General features: G+C 34.0%; 1 protein-coding gene across 1 annotated transcript in view; it reads left to right on the forward strand.

Moving 5' to 3' along the window:
- The first annotated feature begins 16,062 nt into the window (after window positions 1-16,062).
- LOC131529037 (zinc finger and BTB domain-containing protein 7C) overlaps window positions 16,063-23,438 on the forward strand; it is a 29,262-nt gene continuing 21,886 nt past the window's right edge. Inside the window, exon 1 of the mRNA XM_058758543.1 lies at window positions 16,063-16,313. The gene's annotated coding sequence lies outside the window, so the exon portion shown is untranslated. The remainder of the gene's footprint in view (window positions 16,314-23,438) is intronic.

The raw sequence follows: 23,438 nt of genomic DNA on the forward strand, positions 1-23,438 counted from the left end.
CAACAAGACATTGTATAAGTCAAAATTTTAGATTTTTCTTTTATGCCAAAAATCATTAGGATATTAAGTATTAAGATCATGTTCCATGAAGATATTTTGTAAATTTCCTACCGTAAATATATCAAAACTTAATTTTCGATTAGTAATATGCATGGCTAAGAACTTCATTTAGACAACTTTAAAGGTGATTTTCTCAATATTTTGATTTTTTTGCACCCTCAGATTCCAGATTTTCAAATAGTTGTATCTCAGCCAAATATTGTCCTGTCCTAACAAACCATACAACAGCTTATTTATTCAGCTTATATATATATATATATTTATAATATATAATTTTTATTATTTGTTACATACATACATACATGATTAGTCTGTAACATGATTAGCTATAAAAGGGATGTCTTCGAGAGGCAGAGTCTCTCAGAAGTAAAGATGGGCAGAGGCTCTCCAATCTGTGAAAGAGGTGAAAATTACAAAGGCTTTGCAAATCTCATCATCTACAGTGCATAACATCATCAAAAGATTCAGAGAAACTGGAGAAATCTCTGTGCGTAAGGGACAAGGCCGAAGACCTTTGTTGGATGCCCGTGGTCTTCGGGCCCTCAGACGACTCTGCATCACTCATCGGCATGATTCTGTCATTGACATTACTAAATGGGCCCAAGAATACTTCCAGAAACCACTGTCGGTGAACACAATCCGCCATGCCATCTGCAGATGCCAACTAAAGCGCTATCATGCAAAAAGGAAGCCATATGTGAACATGGTCCAGTTCCGTTGTGTCCTGTGGGCAAAGGCTCATTTAAAATGGACTGTTTCAAAGTGGAAAAGTGTTCTATGGTCAGACGAGTCCATATTTGACATTCTTGTTGGAAATCACGGACGCCATGTCCTCTGGGCTAAAGAGGAGGGAGACCTTCCAGCGTGTCAGCAGCGTTCAGTTCAAAAGCCAGCATCTTTGATGGTATGGGGGTGCATAAGTGCATACGGTATGGGCAGCTTGCATGTTTTGGAAGGCACTATGAATGCTGAAAGGTATATAAAGGTTTTAGAGCAACATATGCTCCCCTCCAGACGACGTTTATTTCAGCAGGACAATGCAAAACCACATACTGTAGCTATTACAACAGCATGGCTTCGTAGTAGAAGAGTCCAGATGCTGAATTGGCCTGCCTGCAATCCAGATCTTTCACCTTTAGAGAACATTTGGCGCATCATTAAACGAAAAATACGTCAAAGACGACCACAAACTCTTCAGCAGCTGGAGACCTATATGAGGCAATAGTGGGACCAAATTCCAACACCAAAACTCCAGAAACTCATAACCTCGATGCCCAGACATCTTCAAACTGTTTTGAAAAGAAGAGGAGATGCTACACCATGGTGAATATGCCCCCATGCCAACTATTTTGAGACCTATAGCAGGCATCAAATTTGAAATGAGCTCATTTTGTGCATAAAATTGTGACATTTCTCAGTTTTAACATTTGTTATGTTATCTATGTTCTATTGTGAATAAAATGTTGGCTCATGTGATTTTAAAGTCTTTTAGTTTTCATTTTATTCAAATTTAAAAAACATCCCAACATTTCCAGAATTCGGGTTGTATATGTATATGTATTTTATATTGTATATAAAAATTATATATTATAAATAAATATATTTTATATTATATTATATACATATTAAATACATAACATTTGATTTAATGGTAATAATATTCTTTGTCTCCTACAGGATCTCCACTGAAGTTAAAAGTCTACTAGCACTGTCACAGAGGGACAGACGATGGACAGACTTGTGTATTGTGTATTGTGTGAATGAGCGCTCCTCAGATGTGGCCGTGGGGCGACTGCTGTGGGAGGGTCCAGTTGTGTGTGTGTTGTATATTTAGGTGAGTTGTGCCGTGGGTTGGCGTGCTGTGGGAGGGTCTGATGGAGTAGCCCATCTGCAGCGCTGAATTGTAGGTTGCGTCTGAGCGCGGGGACTCGAACTAAGATAAATAATGAGAGTGAAGCTGACTGAAATAGCCTCCCCCGTCGCCTCTGCGGTTCCGTCCTGCTCAGAGCCCATCCAGGCCCGACTGCCTCTGCCTCCTCCTCTCTGGTTAGCATCCTGGCTAAATTTGCTCGCTGCGCTCCTGTAATTAAGCGTGTGTGTGTGTGTGTGTGTGTGCCAGAGTCTCTGATACACGCTGGCAGCTGGCTTCACTTCACTACTTGTTTCTTCCCTCAGGAGATTCACATCCGTCACGTCTGATCACTGATGAGGTGCTGCTTTACAGTGTGTACTTTCATGTGGGTGTGTGTGTGTTATTAGCCAGCTAAATCATTTGTTTTACAATTAACTGTTTTGTCATTCAGACAGGCAGGCAGACATCTGTACAATATGTACAACAACACAAAGATGTTTGAAAATCTAGGGAAATTCCCAAATGAAACAGATCATCGTGAGATTTGGAGTTCCTGTAGTATGTATGTGCATAATAAATATATATTAATGAGCAAAATGAGATGTAAAATAGTTTTAAATAAAGTATAACATCACATCACTGCACAAAGTATAAAAGTAGACTTTTTTTAATAAAAAAAAAATGCATTATGCATAATGCATACTTATAATCTTTTTTTAATTATTATTATATTTATACACTTTATTTTATATGGAATTTTATTTATTTGTGCTATTTATATGCATATTTTATTATACTCTTTATTTATATATAATACTTATTTTTCATGCATATTTATACTCTGTTTATTTATACTGTATTTTAATTATGCGATTTGTTTTATATGCATATTTGTTTATAATCTTTATTTATTTATAATACTTATTTTACAATCATATTTTACTCTATATATTTTATTTATGTTATTTATTTTATATGTATATTTGTTTATAGTCTTTATTTACACTATTTATTTTATATGCATATTTGTTTATACTATTTATTTATACTGCTTATTTTACATATTTATACACTATATTTTATTTATGCTATTCGTTTTATATGCATATTTGTTTACACTCTTTATTTATGATATTTTTATATGCATATTTGTTTATACTATTTATTTATACTGCTTATTTTACATGCATATTTATACTCTTTTATATTATATTTTATTTATGCTGTTTATTTTATATGCATTTTTGTTTATACTATTTATTTATTTATAATACTTATTTTACTTGCAAATCTATACTCTTTTATATTATATTATATTTTATTTATGTTATTTGTTTTATATGCATATTTGTTTGTTTATAGTACTTATTTTATATGCATATTATACTCTATTATATTTGTTTTATATTCTTTATTTATTTATGCTATTTATTTGATATGCATATTTGTCTATACACTTTATTTATTCATGATACTTATTTTACATGAATATTTATACTCTATTTATATTTTATTTATACAATTTATTTTACACACATATTTATTTATATAAGATTAATCAAAACAAAACCAAAATCAAGCAAAGCATTTTATTTAATTAAATAAATATATGCTCTTCTTGTTTTACAGTTAAGAAGGGCACTGTGTTCATTTACACCCGAGCATCTCATGATCATGTGAAGTTCATGAAATTGTGAAGCTATACAAACAAGAAAAAAAAAATCAAAATTACAATTTCATCAGAAGAAAAACGCAAATTAAATTTTTTCCCCAAATCGCGAAGCCCCTGGTTTATAATCATTACAATTAGCTTATATAAACGAACAGAAGTCTATGGTTGTCCTGTCAGATAGCTAAATAAATGTGTGTGTGTGTGGGCGGCTTTTAAAGATGCACTAAGAGTGAGAGAGAGAGATATGAGTGAGTGAGCGAGTGAGCGAGCGAGCGAGCGATCACCACTCCCCTCCGTCCGCCCTGGAGAGGGGCAAATCATAGCAACCACCCAAACTCCAGCGGCCTGCTCACACTTCTGATTCATGCATTACATAAGGTAACATAACACACACACACACAGTCACCCATGACACAGAGATCAGACGTGCATCTACAGACCTCCACTAACGCTCCTCATCTGAAGATCACAGAGGACGACGCTCTGTCACCTGTTTGAGCTTCACAGGATACAAAGATCAGTCGCTCACTTGTAAAATAAAGGTTCTTCAGTGGTCCTTGGGTTCAGCACAGAAACATCTTGTGGTTGTAAAGCCCCTATGAAGAAACGTCATTTAAAATTACCTCATGAAAAGGTACTTTTCCTTCCTGCTACTTGTTATTGCTAGACAGTGCTATAAAGGGGTCTTTCGACAAAAAACTAACCTTTTGTTATCATTTACTCACCCTCATATCGATGTATTTCTCCACACTCTTATGACTCATGTTTCTTTTTCGCTGTGAAACAAAAAGGAAGACATTTTGAATAATGTTTTTTTTTTTTCACATATTTCGTCAGTCAATGATTTTAAGCTCAAAAAAGGACATACTGTTTCTTTAAGGAAAGGGACATTCTCATAGACAGCATTTCATTGGACAAAAAAATGCTTATTTCCTTGTAAACAAGTTGAGTCACAAATAATTTGATTCCATTTTCCTGGGAGACAATGACTGTACACTTTAAATGCATTTATCTGAACTTTTACTACACTTGAATTAGGATTATCAGACATGAGCTAAAACTCCAATTTTGACCTAATAGGGCCTGTAAAAGCTAAAAATTGAAGAGATGTAATGTATTGTTTGTACAGTGTGGTGTATATTATCTCTTAAAGGGACAGGCTGACAAAATATTCTGCAATTATTTACTTGCCATCATGTCATTCCGATCCTGTAAAACTTCCTTTCTTCTGTTCTTGTCCATACAATGGAAGTCAATGGGGTCCAATATTGTTTGGTTCCCATCAAAATATCTTCTTTTGTGAGTAAATAAAGACAGACTTTTCAGTTTTGGAGGGACTGGCTATCTGTAATCAGAAGCACATTTAAAACTGGAATCTAATCTAATTTCAGTCACTTACATGGGTTTCATAAACACATAATCCTTTCTGAATTACAATCCACCATCAAAATTATCAATTTAATTATTCCAGCTGCTGTGAGAAAAGGCTATAAACGATGCGCCACCTGCAGCATCCTCACATGCGATATCATACTAACCGGGACAACTTCTTTATGCTTACAGACGTGACGTAATGACGCATGCTTGAATTTCCCGTGAATTCCTACCAGTACCAATTAGAAAACATTATTATAAGCTTACCGTTGTGAATCGGGCTAAAGTAAGGACATAGTTTAGGACGCTGGCTGGTTATGTACTTGCTCAAAAATTTCTTTTGGATCATTTTAACCCAAAAAAGTTACGGACTGCAGCTTTAAATTTCAGCAGACTATACAAAATACAAGTTGCACAGAGGGTATGTTCCTGGAAGACAATGACATTTTAAATGCATTTAATTTTGTTTACTTGAATTAGGATTATAGATTCAATGCTATCAGACATGAACTAAATCTTACAAAACTCCAATTTTGCCTTAAAGGTGCCATAGAATGGAAAACTGTATTTACCTTGGCATAGTTGAATAATAAGAGTTCTGTACATGGAAATGACATACCGTGAGCCTCAAACACCATTGTTTCCTCTTCCTTATGTAAATTTCGTGAATGCAAAAGACCACTGAAAAATAGGCGAATCAGAACATGACACCGACTGTGACGTAACAGTTGGGATCACTAATAGTTACGCCCCCAACATTTGCATAACGTAAACCAGCCCATGTTCTAGGCCAGCCGCCAGCCGAATCATCAGTTCTGCAGGTATTGTGAAGAAACAAGCGAGGACAACAGCGAAAATGGCAGATCACGGAAATAAATGTTATGCTCCAGGCTGTCTGTATTCAGAAAGGCACAGAAAACAAATAACGCGTTCTAATAAAATAACGCGAGCCACTAACACGGTTAGCTTCTTGCTAGCGGTAGCCTGTTACATTACAGTACATAAGATTTCACTTACCACATAAACAGAGTAAGGAGAGATGACTGAGGATGATGGCGAATGATTTACAGATCCTGAGCACCACTGACAAGCATCTGATCTTGTAAAATGTGTGGTAAGTACTGCCGCTCCATAGTATAAACAGAGTTTGTGCGATCGCAAATCTCGAAAGCGAAAATGAAAGTAAAAAACGATTTGAAAGCAGTTTCAGTGCCCAGCATATTAATAGCGGCTCCCTGATGCCCGCATTTTATATACAGTATAATTACCGGACGATATAGAGAAAGTATTGAAATATATATTTTCCTCCCTGTGTTTCCTTCCTGCTGTGAGCTACTGAAATGAGCCGCACTGAGCTCAACATTATTATTCATGACTCTTCCATATAAGCCAATAACAGACCACTTCATTCTAGGGAGAAATCTTAGGGTTGTAAATGCACAAGTTTCTGGAGAATTTTTGCTCTTACCTAAGCCACATACCTTCTATGTAGATATCAGAGAACAATTTAAAATATTGTATCAATGCATTCTATGGCACCTTTAACAGGGGCTTTCAAAACCTAAAAATTGAAGAGACACTCAGGAAAAAAAAGCTACAAAAGCTGTCACTGGGGCAGTGCCTTTTCAAAAAGTACACCACTGTACCATATTCACCCCTAAAGGTGGACATCGGTATCTTAAAGGCACATATTACTACCTCAAGTGTACTTAAATGGTAGATATTAGTACCTTTTTCAACAGTAACATCCCAGTGACAGCTTTTGTACCTTTTTTTTTGAGAGAGAATTACACTGTATACACAATACTTCTGTGTGAATTGTATTGTTTATACAGTGTAGTCTGAAGTGTATATTATCTCTTAAAGGGACAGGTTACCGAAATATTCTCTCATTATTTACTCATCATCATATCATTCCAAACCTGCATGAATTTCCTTCTTCAGCTGAACATAAAAGAAAAATATTTTGAAAAATGTCCATACAGTGGAAGTCAGTGGCCTCCAATATTGTTTGAATCCCATTGTTCTTCAAAATATCTTCGTTTGTGAGTAAATAAAGACTTTCCATTTATAAGTGGACTATCACTTTAAATTTCAGCACAGTATTCAAAATATACATTGTACAGATGCTATTGTTCAAGGAGGACAATGACTGTGCGTTTTAAATGCATTTATCTCAACTTTTAGTACACTTGAAATAGGATTATCAGACTTAAACTAAAACTCCACATTTGACCTAATAGGGCTATTAAAAGCTAAAAACATTATTGTGAGGTTCCCATCAAAATATATTCTTTTGTAAGTAAATAAAGACAGATTTTTCATTGTTGGACAGACTATCCCTTTAAATTTTCAGCACAGTATACACAATACACATTGCACGGATGGTATTTTTAATACCTTTGCTTTGATAGCAGCAGACTATAATATGCTGAGAAAACTTGTAAACCAGAGAAGAAATGTGGATTATGAACATGCAATTTCCTTCCAGACACACACACACACACACGCGGGGTCTCCCGACACACTGTGACCCGATCGTTCATTGTGCTTCTGCAAGACGGCGGTCGGTTAAACGAGCGCTGCCAACGGTGAGTCCAGCGAACAGCCACCCCGCCTCGCGCCACACTGAAACAGGCTATTTTAGCATCTCACCGCCAAAAACAGCCTTACCCATAATCCCTCAGTGAGCAGACACGCCCTCCCGGCCCGCCAGGGTTCTGATAGCTAGCCGGAGTGATTACTAGTTTAAATTCCTCTGAACAGCATGTGGTCACCCGTGGACTGGTGTCAGACGGCTCGCCCACAGTCCGCTCGCTGACCGTCTGATGCTGAACCGGATCGCACCTGCGACAATCTCTGCATCCAATCGACTCAACCTGCAGGAGTCAGATGCTCAGCTTTACTTAGCTCAGCTGTTTGTTAGTTTACTTGTCTGGTACTTGTATTTTCCAATTCTATAGTTGCTTTTATTCCTTTACTACTATGGTTATGCCACGCTTGCACATAATTACAGCCTATCTGTTTGTATTGCTTTGCTTAACAAGGAAAAAAAAGCTGAGAAAATCGTTTTTTTTTTTTTTTTAAAGACATTACAGGTGAATAGGGTAAAAATTTTTATAATTAATAAACAGATATCGCCATGCTTTTCCCAGGTGATTAAGCACATTTTATGAAATGTTATTTTTAAATATGCAAAGAAGGCATCTATAATATAATATATGTACATACTGTATATAATATATTTTGAAAAATAATATCGCATATAGGCTATACTTATTTTTCATATTTTTTTATTTGTATTTGGATTAATATTTTACCATTTTTTATTCCATATACACACACACACACACAACAGTAAATAATATGTTGAAAATATGCAAATTAGAATAATTGACATTATAATTTTTCCATAACCGAAATCTGAACTTTGAAGCCAGGTTCAAAATTCATTGAAATTCAGTATGTTTCATGTTGTTCACATTTGATCGTTTTTACAGAGGGGATTTTGGATTTCTCAGTCAACAGACTGCATTTTCAGATACATTTCAAGAATAAAAAGTTAATATAAACCAGGCAAATGATTTATGAACAAACCCCTCCATAAGCACTGTTAAAGTCTAAAGACATAAATAGATAAAGTGTAATAAACACTTAAATGTGTATTCTGGTTTCTTTTTACTAGTCTGAAAGAAGTCATGTTATAGAAGCAAAACAGCCCAAAAATCTCAAAATTGGTCAGTGATAATAAATCAAAACTCCTCTGTATGACGAGGGGATGCTGTTATGGATGAACTCCAGAGTTAGTCTGGGTAACAACAGTCTGAACTTCCTGCGGAAGAGACCACATCAAGAGGAGAAGGGTATAAAGAAGATGGTAACCTTTATAAAACGACATCACACTTCCTGTCGCATAAATAACAGAAGTTCAGATGCTTCTCGAAATGACAGGAGGAAATGGTTTTATGTTCACTGCAGGAATAAAATCTCTTTGCATTTGACTGTGTTTTACAGAATCAGGTGTGGATTTGATTCCACCGAGTGGCTCCAACATGGACACCAATACAAGTTAAAAAAAAAACAGGATTGGGAAATAAATAGAACTTGGCAAACCAAATGAATGATATAAAGCATCTACTACAGAACAGACCAGTCACGACTCGCACATCTTCTAACAACATTTCTTCAACGAATGTTTCTTTCTTCATGTGGCAGCCTTTCCAAAACTGTTTATTTGTGGCAAACTTAACAGTTTGCCACAAATGTTTGCCAGAAGTTTGAGGCTCTTCATCAGGAAGGCCGAAGTTGCTGCAGTGACAATGAACAGGCAGTCGGTCACTTTCCGTTATTCATTTAAAATATTTCCATCTATGTTTTGAATGGGGGAATAATAAAACTTTTAAGCCAAGCTGACGCAAAAAAAAAAAAAAACTAAATTAACCAAAACCTTCTTCAGTACCTGCCACATTTATCATTTATACACAATAACACTCCACCAAAACAAGTGCTGCAAGTGAGATTAACACAAAAACCTGTGCCGTTTTGCCACTGTTATGTGCATTATGTGCAATTTTTCTTGTATATGTGATGTGTAAGATGAAAAAGAAAAGTTTTTTGTTATCTTCACAAAATGTTTTTAAAAAATTACAATCAAAACATACATTTAAAATGATATATAAATTATATATAATTTAATAAATAAATAATTTTTAATTAATAAATAAAATATAAATAAATGTAACTTAATATAAAAATTAGTGCTGGGCAACGATTAATCGCATCCAAAATAAAAGTTTTTGTGTACATAATATATGTGTGTGTATTGTGTGTATTTATTATGTATATATGAATACACACCCATGTATGTATATATTTAAGAAAAATGTGTTATGTTTATATATTAAATATATTTATATATCATATAAATTATATTAATAAATATATACATGTAAATACATGTAAATCTTTTCAAAATATATACTGTATGTGTGTGTCTTTATATACACATAATAAATATACACAATACACACAAATATATTATATAAACAAAAACTTTTATTTTGGATGCGATTAATCGCGATTAATCATTGCCCAGCACTAATAAAAATAGAGTAATAATAATATACAATACACAGACACGCACACACACACACACACACACATATATATATATATATATATATATATATATATATATATAACATAACATATATAAAAGAAAAAATATATATAATTAAACAGAACAACATAAATAAATATATAATTGAATAGAAAAATATTGAATACATTTTATTAAAACGTTTTTTTTAGTATAGATTATTATTTAATAATACTCATTCAAGATTTTTTGATAAATATAAAATGTAAAATTTATTTGGAATATATCTTTATATATTTTATGTTTCTAACATTATAAATGTCTTTACTGTTACTTTTGATCAATTGAATTGCATCCTTGCTGAATAAAAGTATTCATGCATTTCAAAAACAATCATTCCAACCCCAAACTCACCAGTTTCCATGAAAATATTGGGCAGCACAACTGTTTTTAGAATTGATAATAATCAGAAATGTTTCTTGAGCAGCGAATCAGCATATTAGAATGATTTCTGAAGGATCATGGGACACTGAGGACTTAAATAACAGTTTTAATTGAAAAAAATCTGATCAAAATATAAATTTCAGGGCCTGCAACAAATACTTTTGCCCTGTAAGTCTCACCCACCAGTGGGAGGTGTGGCAAAAATGTGATTTTTTTACCGTACCCAAACACACGAGTAAGAACAGCAGCAGCTCCAGCGGGCAGGTTTAGACATGAGAGAGTGTGAGATCACAGTGAGGGGGTTTAGCTCAGTACAGCTCTACTAGACCAGACCCACCCACCCCGAGAGAGAGAGAGAGATGGGACAGGATCGGGGGTAGAATGGAGAGGAGAGGGCCGTGTGTGTGAAAGTGTGTAGGAGAGGCTAAGAAAAACATTCCGACCTGGCAGCAATATCACGGGAGAGGGCGAGAGAGAGAGAGAGAGAGAGAGAGGGAGAGGGAGAGAGGATTGGAGGAGGGTGAGGTAATCTATGAGTGTGTGGTTGGATTACATTCCTTGCCTTGTCCTCTCATGCAGTGGGTTGTGGGACCAGAGAGAGAGAGGGAGAGAGGGATGGCTGGTGTGAACCAGTCGGATCACTCTAGGGGTGTAGTCGGCACTGACAACCACTAACAGTACAGTCTATTCCTCCAGTGCACACACATTTCTCTCAGTTACTAGCACTACTATGTTAAACTATGTATGGATATATATTGCACAAAAAAATTCCCAAATGATTAATTGCATCCAAAATAAAAGTTTGTTTACATAATATGTGTGCATACGGTGTATATTTATTATTTATATATCAATACAAACACATGCATGTATATATTTAAGAAAAATATGTTTATATATATATAATATAAAATATACGAATATGAATATATAAATGTATAAACATGTAAATATTTTCAAAATATATACTGTATGTGTGTGTATTTATATATGCATAATAAATATACACAGTACACATACATATATAATGTAAACAAAAACGTTTATTTTGGATGCGATTAATCGTGATTAATCATTTGACAGCACTAATATAACCGCATAATAATTACATCATAATACACTGTATTATTGTTTATATATATATATATATAGTATTATATTATTATTGTTAATAAAAATAGTATTTTAAAATGTTATTATTATTAATTACTAAATTTTCATATACATTTTAAAATCATATGAAATGTTTTGAAAAAAATCTATAAATAATAATGCATATATACAGTATATATGTGAATATATGTATACACACACACACAAAAAATATCTATATTTACACATATATTCATACACAAGTGTATATATAAATGAAAATGTAAATGTTTAACTGATTAATATTAAACACATTATGAAATACATATCTATACATAGTACACAGTATGTACTGTATGTGTGTGTGCACATGCTTTCATAGCAGTATTTAACACCATTTTATACATTAAAAACACAATACATACATTTTATTATTTTAACCTTGTGAGAGAATGAAAATCCATCTATCACATCTGCATATTTAGTTCAATACATTTCCACCAACAACTTTGCTGTTATAAATTTATAGCATGCTTGAGATGGATTTTTATTGTGCATCATTTCCAGTCATCTGTAATTTTGTCATTTTATACAAAAACATTTTATACAATATATTTTATTATTAAGTAGTATTAAAATAATGTGTTTCCACCACATAATGGGATCAAACCCAATATATCATTCAAGATGTGGTAGAAAAGATGAGCTTAGTTCATAAAAAGAATAAAAATGAATTTCAAGTAAGTCCACAGGGTCAAAAGGGCCCAAAGTTGAAGAAACACCCTTGTGTGTGTTATTAGGAGAGAGATGTTTGTTACTGCTCAGGGAAACACACACACACACACACACACACACACACAGGCACTGCAGGAAAGGAAGTGGTTGATTTTTTTGCAGTTTCAGCTAAAGAGTGAGTCCTCATTTATAGGCTTGTCGCCTTCTCAAACAATCAGTGATCACAGAACAGAAAGAGAGAGAGGCAGAAAAAAATAGATGGAGCCATTCATCTTTCTGAAAAACAATAATCAATGAAAGAGAGATTCAGAAGATGCGCAAAAGTAAAACATACACCTAATCCTACATCTGATGACATGAATAGTATTTTTGGCAATTGTTCACATTGAGATGAAGACTCTTGTCCTATTAATGGTCTAGAACTAGAAATCCAGCATTTCTACAATGGCATCATGATTCTGCATCCACACTGATGTGTGCCAGACTACAGTTTCATCAGACAACAAAACAAATAAATGCAACAGCTCGTTTCTATGCTTCTGATGATCCAATAGGTGATGTTGATGTGAATGTGGGCGGGCATGCATTAACATATTCATCTGACGAGTTGCGGAAGTTCACAAAGAGTCATTTTAGTATCTTTGTTTTAATGAAGTTCTGAAAGTTACAGTATGTTTTCATGGTCAAACATCAAACTCTTTTATCTCAAAAGATCAATCAAGATTTGAATCCTCATCATACGAGTCCTTTAAGAGAAAAAGAAAGCAAAAAATAAATAAAACTTTCATTTTGTCTTATTTTGGCAATCGTGTATGGAAGCTGGTTTCCACCACGGGATAAAAAAAAATAAAGGTAATTGTGAGTTTTCATCTCACAATTCAAACAATTACCTTTTTTATTTTTTATAACGTGGCAGAAAAAAAGTCAGCATTGCGAGATATATAAAATCTGAATTGCGAAAAAGTCAGAATTCTGAGGAAAAAAAGTTTGAACTCCAAGATATAAATTCAAAATAGCGAGAAAAAAATGCTGAATTGAGAGATAAAAAGTCACAATTAACGTTTTTATTTTTTGGCAGAAACAAAGAAACAGAATTGCGAGATGTAAAGTCTAAATTGCGAAAAACAAAAGAATTGTGAGGGAAAAAAAAGTTGCAATTGTGAGAAACTCTGAGAAAAAGTCAGTATTGCAAGTTGTAAATTCGGTAAAAAAAGAAAGTCAGAATTCAGGCTTTTTTTACTCTGAATTGCGAATTTATCTCACAATTTTAAGATTTCGCAAATGCCTTTTTTACTTTTTTTATTCCGCAGCGGTAATCATAAGGCTTCCATAATCACATGACGTCCATTGTTCACACTTTTTTTTTGAGACCATGTGACTGTGGCGATAGGAAACGCACCACATACTCATCAGATCGTGACATTGCATGATTAATGATACGCCGCCGAATTAAAGTCCTCCTCCAGGTATCAAAGTGCTCAAGAGTGATTTGAGCCGGGTAAACACAAATTAATCTTGATCTTTAAATGATGCCGTTTGCACAGTGTGAATGACACAGTAATGCGTTTAGCGCCGCACACTTGATGCATTGTGTAATTATGTGTGCAGCGCACACCTGCATTCACAAACGCCTTACTCATGAGCCTCACAGAAACATGCCCGCTCCCTTCTTTAGGTGGGTATTAATGGAGCTCCAACCCCTCCCTGACTTTAATACGTTAACAGTGCAGACACTGAATGCTGGGAACGCAGCCATGAGAAGAATCAACACATATCTACACATCACACCCATATACACATCTTCCACTGGGGCTGTAATCAATATATGCACAATAAATATGCAGCCCACTTAACTAGACAAGTATTCACTTACAAATAAGTACTACGGTATTAATCTTTACCTTTCCATATAATATATGAATATAATACTATAATAATAATATTATATAATAATATAATACTGACAGCACCATGGTATAAATAATAAAACAGTAAAAGCACTGAATAAATATAGAAATGAATAACACTCAGTGAATATTTTTCTATATAAGCATATATTTATCCAGTAAATATAAATAATGAAATTAAATAGAAATAGTTTTTAATATTTAATAATATTTTAGTAATTGAACAATACTCAAATATTATTCAATACACACATAAATCTATATTCACTGATTTATTTATATATATTTATTTATATATACTGATTTATATATATATATATATATTAATCAATGAATGAACTAATCAATTAATCAATGAATGAATATTACTTAAATATTAAAATATATTAATTATAAATTTTATATCATTTATATTTACTGTATTGGCAAACAAACAAGCAGTAAATAAAATAAAATAAAATAAAACAAAAATAAAATAAAATTTCTGCTTGACTTGTGAGAAGCCTTAATTAATATTTACAAAACTCTTTTTTTTTTCTAAATAAAATATTTCTAAATATTATAATTATATCATATATATATTTTATATAACTATCCTCACTAACTACATATGAAATTCACTAAATTCGACAGACTGTATGATATAAAACTCCCCCACATGTGTTTCTCTGACTTAAGCACAATAAAATTCATGTATAATTCATCTGCAATGCCATTAACATAAAGTGTGGCGAATACGAGTGTGTATTTTCTGCATTTATTTAGAATGTAAATGTGTAAAATGTGGTCGGGCAACTTACAAATAGGGTGAATTCAGGTAAATTGGCCCAGTTATCCTGAATTAAACCTACATTTGTATCAGGTTTTACTCCAGTCACAAATATCATTTAGTATGACAAAATAACATGATTACATTGGACTGCACAACCAAAAGTCATTTTTTGGTGTCAGACCATGTCCAAACTGAGTTTTACATTAACATTTTATATAAAAAAAATAAAAATAAAAATGCTATATCAAAACTGCTGCCATCATTTGACTAACAAAATATAGGGGCTATATTACATGTACTTTAAATATACTCACATATCGATGGAACCTTGTTTCCATTAAGGTAATTGCAACTTTTTATCTCACAATTCTGACTCAATTTCTCGCAATTTTGAGTATATATATATATATATATATATATATAGAGAGTTTGCGAGTTTACCTCTCAATTCTGAGAATTTTTTTATTAATTGTACTGAATTTAATAAACTTGGAACTGCAAGAAAAAAAACTAATTTCAGAGAAAAATTCAAGATAAACATTTGAGAAAAAAGTGCCAATTGTGAGATTTAAAAATAATTTTTAAGTCTCACAATTCAGCCTTTTTTTCCTTCGCAATTAAAATTTTCTCAGAATTGCGCGAAAAAAACTCCAAATTGTGAGATAAAAAGTTGAAATGACCTTTTTAAAAAAAAAAAATAAAAAATCCCATGACAAAAACAGGCTTCCATACAAACCAACCATATTTTTCATTAATAAAACTTTAAATCTGTTCTCTTATCTTAAAGGAAAATTCAATACATTTGTTAAAAACCTTCAACAACACAGAACACTTTCCGAATCAATGCAGAAAACACATTAGACTCTGTGTTTGTGCATTTAATCTGAATGTAAACGTGTTGATGATCATGTTGCTATCAGTGCATGACAGGCTGCCAGTGTCTGCAGGTAAACCGGGAGTGAGTGTGTGTGTGTGTGTGTGTTTCTCTCCTCCCATAGTGAGGTGCATGTCAGGTGGACACGTGCGGCCGGCTGCCAACATACTTTTGGTTTGGAGGGAGGGCTGGGTGGGTGTGAACTTTTGTTTAGTGTCTCTCTCTCTCTCTCTTTCTCTCTCTCCCTGATTCACGACACACCTTCTGTGCAAAACGCAACTCCTCTGCTTATCTCTCTCCCCCTGTCGCTCTCTCTCTCTCTCTCTCTCTCGTCTGTGTTCACTTTCACATGTTTGAGTCGGAGGATAGCAGTCTGTTTCCTGACACGCAGAGACTTCTCTCCAAGACGCAACTCCGCCAGCAACACCTAAAGGTCAGCAACCACTACTGTCTCTCTCTCTCTCTCTCTCTCTTGGTAAGTTTGTTTCTATCGCTGCCTGTCTGACTGCTCCATCACTGTCTGTGGTGAAATGTAAAGGGTTGGCATTTGATGGCATTTCTTCACTCGTCTTGTGCATCTGTCACTTTTCAGAGTGCATGTAAAGTGCACTAGATAGCGCGGGACCCCCCCACCCCCTCGTTCTCACTGTCGCTTTAATTAGAAAGTCTAATACAGTAAAATGAGCTGACAGGTCAGGGACGGGAGTCTGATGCTATCGCAGCATCACTCAGTGCTGCCCTGCAAGAGAACCTGCGTTTTAGACCAATCGGGCTTTGGCAAATCCCGCAACAAACAATGGCGATTACGCCATTATAGCAACTAGACAAAAATGTGTGAGAACAAAAATAAAACTGAAAGTTTAAGTTTATATAAGTAAAAAAATATTCACATTTGTTTCGGTTTCAAGAGTGTTTACTTTAAAATTTAATGTAACTACACAATTTGTAAAAAAAAAAAAAAATGTATGTTATTACCACAGCACTGTTTTGTAAAGGGGCATATTATTGCATATTTATAAGGAAAAATATAAACATACATCAAAAACTGACTATGGCACATTCAACAAAGTCTGTAATTAACTTTCAACTCAATTTCAGAATAATTTCTGACATTTTCAAACTGTAACGATGCATATATATATATAAATATATATATAGATAGATAGATATGTAAATATATATATAAGTTACAGTAACTATAAAAGGCTTTATATCAATTTAAAAAACACTCAATAAATATATGAATCAATATAAATTTAAAACTATTTCTAATTACTAGATAGATAAAATAAATAAATAAATAAATACATAAATGTTCCTGTTTGACCTGCAAATTAATTTAAATATAATATATTATTTACATTATATAATACATATAATGTTTACATATTTTAATGTTGCAATAATCTTTAAACATAGTATTTTCGACCTAAAATCAATCAATTTGAGGTAATATAATATATATTTGACCATAATCTGATTCAGAAACATTATTTGTGATGCTTTATGGGATATTAGAATGACTTGCACTGTTTCAGAAATGAAAAGATTCTTCAGAAAATCTGATACATTTCAGATTCTAATTAAAATTCTAATTTAAAGTCAACATTCTAAAGCAAAAAATATAGATTTTTCTAAAAACTGCTTTGAAGCCTGATCAGCGCGTTTTCTCTATCTTCTGTGACTTTTATTTTGCCTGAACTTCACATTCGGTGAGACTGTGAGCAGCGCCGGTCATGTCTAAGACGGAATACAGGAAACATCATTCATCTGTTCTCTTTGTGAACATAAGCCGAGACTCTATCACTTCAGCTAAACGCAGAATGAATCCGAGGGCTTAAAGACTGAAATATTCAAGCGTGTACATTCAACGCACTCGGGTAAACTGCGTGAATACAGTATAGACTTCTCATTAAAACAACACAGAGGGAGAGCTTTGTTCGGTGTGGTCAGGGACACAGTATATCAGGTGAATGGGCAGATGACCGCCGGTCTCAATTATTCATTCATTTTAATTGTGGCTGTGACGGGTACCAGATTTCCTTTCAATGCCAAGCAGCTGCTTTCAGATCCATCACGGCGTGTTGGAGCAGCACTGATTAACCCCACGCCAACAGGCCGTGATTACATAAAAACTCCTGCGTCCAAAACTCACCGTCACTCTTACACACTCGATAGAGCGAGAGAGCGGGAAGGAGCGGAGAGCAGAGCGAGGGAGTGAGGTTATGCCGGGATACGCACCACGCCTTTGTCTGTCGAGTCACTAGGACAAGGTTTATCAAAGTTGAACCTGATCCGAAGCGGTCTTTTGTTACACGCCGGATACTTTTACACTGGCGTGTTCTCAAACACTGGAGAGTGCGCTGCGCTCCGTGCGCTCTCACCGCGGGAGGGTGTGGGAACGAGGGAACCAGAACAATGATCTGGATCTCAGCGCGGTTCTAGATCACTGCTGGGTACGTTACCGTATGTCCTGCTCAAAACACACACACACACACACACACACGCACAGAGAGACTCCTCCTACAGACACACACACACATAGCTCAGAACAACATTTAGTGCTTAAAGTAACTTAACTACACATTTCCATAACAGTAGAACATTTAAAAGGTCAAAATACACACACAGTGGTGAGAACGTATATGTACACTACTGTTCAAACGGTACGATTTATTTTTTTATGTTCTTGAAAGTAGTGTCTTCTGCTTACTGAGGCTGCATTTATTCAATGAAAAATATGGTAAAATCAGCAATATCTGGAAATAGTTTAATTCTTTAAAATAACCGTTTTCTATTTCAATACATTTTCAAATGTAATTTATTTCTGTGATCAAAGCATCATTACTCCAGTCTTCAGTGTAGAAACATAATCAATGTTTCTGCTTAATATTTTTAATAACTGTAAAAATTATTTATTTTTCAGGATTCTTTGATGAATAGAAAATTCAAACAAACAACATCAAAACATTACAAATGACTTTACTGACACTTTTGATCAATTATAATTTATAATGGTGTCAAATAGAGACTCTTTTCATCTTTAGCAGCTAATATTTTTAGAAAGTAATCTTTTGATTATTTTATTATTGTACAAAAGTAATTTGGACCCAAAGAAACCAAATACTAATAATGATCAGAATGGTCAAGTAAAGAGAAAAACTGTTCAAAATAAACAGAATGAATATGTGAGGTTAAAAAAGAAAGATAGAAAGAAAGAAATACAAGATAATTTATCTGGCTTGCAAAGTTTTAGAGATCAAAACTAAAATGTCAAAAATAACAAATTCAAAAATTCAAAAAAATGATTTTTTTTTTTTAATCAATTAATCATGACCTAACAATTCACTTCTGCTTTTATATGCATTTAACATTTAATTGTAGCTTTCTGGAGTACCTGATCATGATTGGTCAAACATGACATTCTGCAGTCAAATATGTTCACACCACGACGCTACACTGTATAATTTATCGCTGACCCAGGCAATAGATGTCCTACATATATGTACTAGTTTCATTATTGCAAAAAAAGAGCCCCAAAAGCGCGATTATTTAATCACATCTATGCACCATCTCTATCGGTGCAAGTTTCATTATCACAGAATAACCCCCCTCAGGCAGATACAAGCCCTCACATCCGGGTCTGAGTTAATTCTGTGATAATGGCCAGCTGATAAGCACTCACAAAAGAGAAGTATTTTAGTTCTGATGGACAAATCAGTTCATTTAATTCAGTTAGTGAGAGAAAAACAAATGTGCGGTTTGTTACTAAATAATTTCACTTTCAGAAGTATAACTTGGAGACACGCAAACCCAGCCTCATCTATGAATGTGTGCATAAGCAGCGAAGCAACCTAATAAGAAGCGTTTGACCAGTTCACAACCCAAAGAGAAAGTTAGGGGATTCACATCCGCTCACACAACTTGTTTCTGATGACACAGCAGCCCGACACACTCAAACAGAGAGTCAAATACTGCCTGTCTATATGTCATTTTCCTTCCTCGCTCTTCATCTTCAAAAAGGCCTGTGTGGTGATTTGGGTAAAGCTAATCTTTCAAAGCGTGACTAATGTCCTGACCTCACCTTTACACACACAGAGACAGTCACCACTCACTCTGACAACATTCTGACATGAAAAACCAGCGATTAAACACCTCACATCTGATGAATTCAACAGTTAACAATGGATATTCACAGCCAGCCGCCACATTACCTGATGCTGATGTCACAGCATGCTAATTTCAACAGCAATTCAGCAGGTCACATGGTCATGTCATTTCTAAAGTCCATCACTATGGTCACGGCGAGTAAGCCGTGCCGCTATTTATAAACTCTTAGCTTTGCGATTATATGAACTTTCTTTAAGAATTCAACAGGTGTTTTTCTTTAGCTGCTCCTACACATCACATGACTAATCGCCCACCACAAACAGGAAATTAACCACAAATTTGGGTCAAAGACTTCAGAAAGTAGAAAACGTTTTATGCTCATACAATGACTCCATACAGCTCATCCGTTCCATATAACCTAAACTGATGATCAGTTCGTCAGAATCGTAATCTGAACTAGGCATTCCACAATTACTATGTTTAACTAAACTTGACTGTTCTATATCTAGACTTTACTTCACAAAACATAACCAGACTTATTTACTCTTCTATCATTAGACCATGTTAAAATGATACTTTGCTGTAACCAATTTGACTATAACCAAATTTTATTAGACTTACTAGAACTAAACTTTACTTTATCACTAGACCTATAACCAAACCCGACGAGACTATACTATGCTATATTATATAATCTGTTCTATAACCAGAGTAATCTATAATAGACCACAATATAACCAAACTTTATTAAACCTAATATTTACTGTTTTATCACTAGACTAAACTAGAACTATTCTATAACCAAACCTGGTTAGACTTTACTATTACAATAATCTATAATTTGACTATACTATAACCAGATTACAGATCATTACTGTTTTATCATTAGACTATACTTTACTATAACCAAACTTGATTAGGCTTTACTATAAATCGGTTCGATATCTAGACAAAACTATAACTAGACTATACCATAACCAAGTTTATTAGACTATTACTAACGTTTATTGTCCTATCACTATAACCAAATGTTATCATACTTTACAAACTGTTCTATATCTAGACTAATCAATAACTAATTATACTATAATCAATGTTATCAGACGATTACTGAACTTTACTGTTCTATCACACTAGATGGTACTTTATTATAACCAAGCTTGGATTAGACCGTCTAAGATTAGATTTACCAATAACTAGACCAATAACTATCAAATTTTACTAGATTATCACTAAACATTACTAGATTATACCATAACCATGCTGTGCTGTCTACAATCATACCTGATTTTTTATACATCTAGACTAATAAATACCTAGACTATAGCTATTTTTATTAGATTTAGTATTACCAAATTTACTGTTCTATCTCTAGATTAGACTATAGCTATATTATACTATTACCAAATTGGATTATACTTTAAATTAATACTATAAACTATACAACTATGCTATAACTACTCTAATAAGACATAACATAACTAAACTTTCTATTCTACCACTAGACTAAAACTAGACACACTTCACCAAAATTTTATTATACTATAAATGTTATGGTTCCATAACTGCATTACACCATCCTATAAACTTTATTAGATTCTATTATACTAAACTTTACTTTACTATACTAAATTTAACTTTAGTATAATTATGTAACTCTTTATTTTATATGGTAGCACTTTATTTTACAGTCCTGTTCCGCATGTGCATACTATGTACTTGAAATAGTAATTACAATAACTGGGTAATAACTAGGTACTAACCATCAACTTAATCCTAAACCTAACCCATATAGTTAACATATATTATCCAGTACTTTCTTACAGTATAGGTAAGCACATGACACTGTACTGTAAAATAAAGTGCAACCTTTTATATTTTATCATACTATACAATACTCAAACTTTATTAGCCTTCACACACTGTAACAAAACTTTACTGTTCTATAGTTAGACTACACAACTAAGCATTACTATCCTGTACTGTCAAGTCTATCCTAAACTATAGCTATACTTTACTATGACTGTACAAACATCTTTGTACGGTAACACCGTTTATTTTCTTTTAGCTGATGCATCTTTCTTTTCATTTAAGCCTGATCTGATGTGATTTCATCTGAACGCTTTGGGCCCGTGTGTGTGTGTGTTTGAGTGATTTCCTCTGGTCTTCTATGAAAAGTGAGAGCAGCTGATTGGGGAGCATCTAAACTCCTGTAGGTGTTTCCTGTGTGAGAAGAGTCACTGTAACCAGTGGCAACTTCCAGACTCTCTCCTCTCTCTGTTGTTCTGGGTAAATTACAGAAACACACACACACACACACACACACACACACACGTTTGACATGATCACAAACACAGTATTGAGGGTGATGCACCACAACACACGTTTACGTAGAGAGACCGAGCTCAGTCAACCACACACACACACACACACAGAGACTGAGGGAAAGCGGGCCGTTTTGTAATGTTGCTGTAAGATTTTGGTTTTGAAACTGGGTCCACCCACTGGTATGAGAAAAGAGGAGAGGCACAGAGGAGGGGTGTAGGGAGAGAAAGACAGAGAGAGAAATGAGTGTGTGGGCTATCACTCACTCACTCACTCACTCTCTCAGTTTAAAATAAGGACACATTGATCCACCCACCCCAACATCACACACACACACACTGGAGCAGATACCTCAGCAGAAGAGTTTAGGTATCGCAGCGGCCTGATGGACTGACAGTGGGGTTGTAATGTGTGACAGCAGGAAGTGCGCATGATTGAGGAATCATCTCAGAGTTTGGTAGCTGCAGGTTACAGTGTTGTGTCTGGATATTGAGGACTTTCAATGGCTGATACGATAGGTTTAGAGAAGTCTGGCCGATACACAGCTAATAGACAATGACAAAAGTTAATATTAAATACATTAAAATGAAATAAGCACATTTTACACAATATTTATTCCAAAACAGAAGGAAATGTCTTGGCCTGATGGATAGTACACAGGCTGAGCAACCCAAATTAGTTCCAGCTCGGGCAATTTTTCAATACAGTTCCCCATTTTTGTCAATTTCTGTCTTATTTCAGTCTGTCACCATCAATCAAATGAAATGTATTAATGCATTTACAAATTATAAAATATATAAAATATTAAAATTATATATGTATTCACACACACACACACACATATACACATTTATTTTTACAAAAAAAAAAAATTCTATAAATTTATTTATATATATATATATATATATATATATATATATATATATATAAAATATTTTAAATATTGTTAAAAACTGTTAAATGTTTGTCCTGTTAAATATATTAATTGTCCTGTTATTTGTCTGGTAAGGAAAATTAATCAGACAATATTTTGATATTTTTACATTTTCTGAATTAGTAACAGCTTTCTTCCTTAAGTCTGTTCCAAAATCCCCTACATTGCTATCTTTTTAGTTAAAAAAAA

The sequence above is a fragment of the Onychostoma macrolepis genome, chromosome 21 (genome assembly GCF_012432095.1).
Source record: "Onychostoma macrolepis isolate SWU-2019 chromosome 21, ASM1243209v1, whole genome shotgun sequence".
NCBI lineage: Eukaryota > Metazoa > Chordata > Actinopteri > Cypriniformes > Cyprinidae > Onychostoma > Onychostoma macrolepis.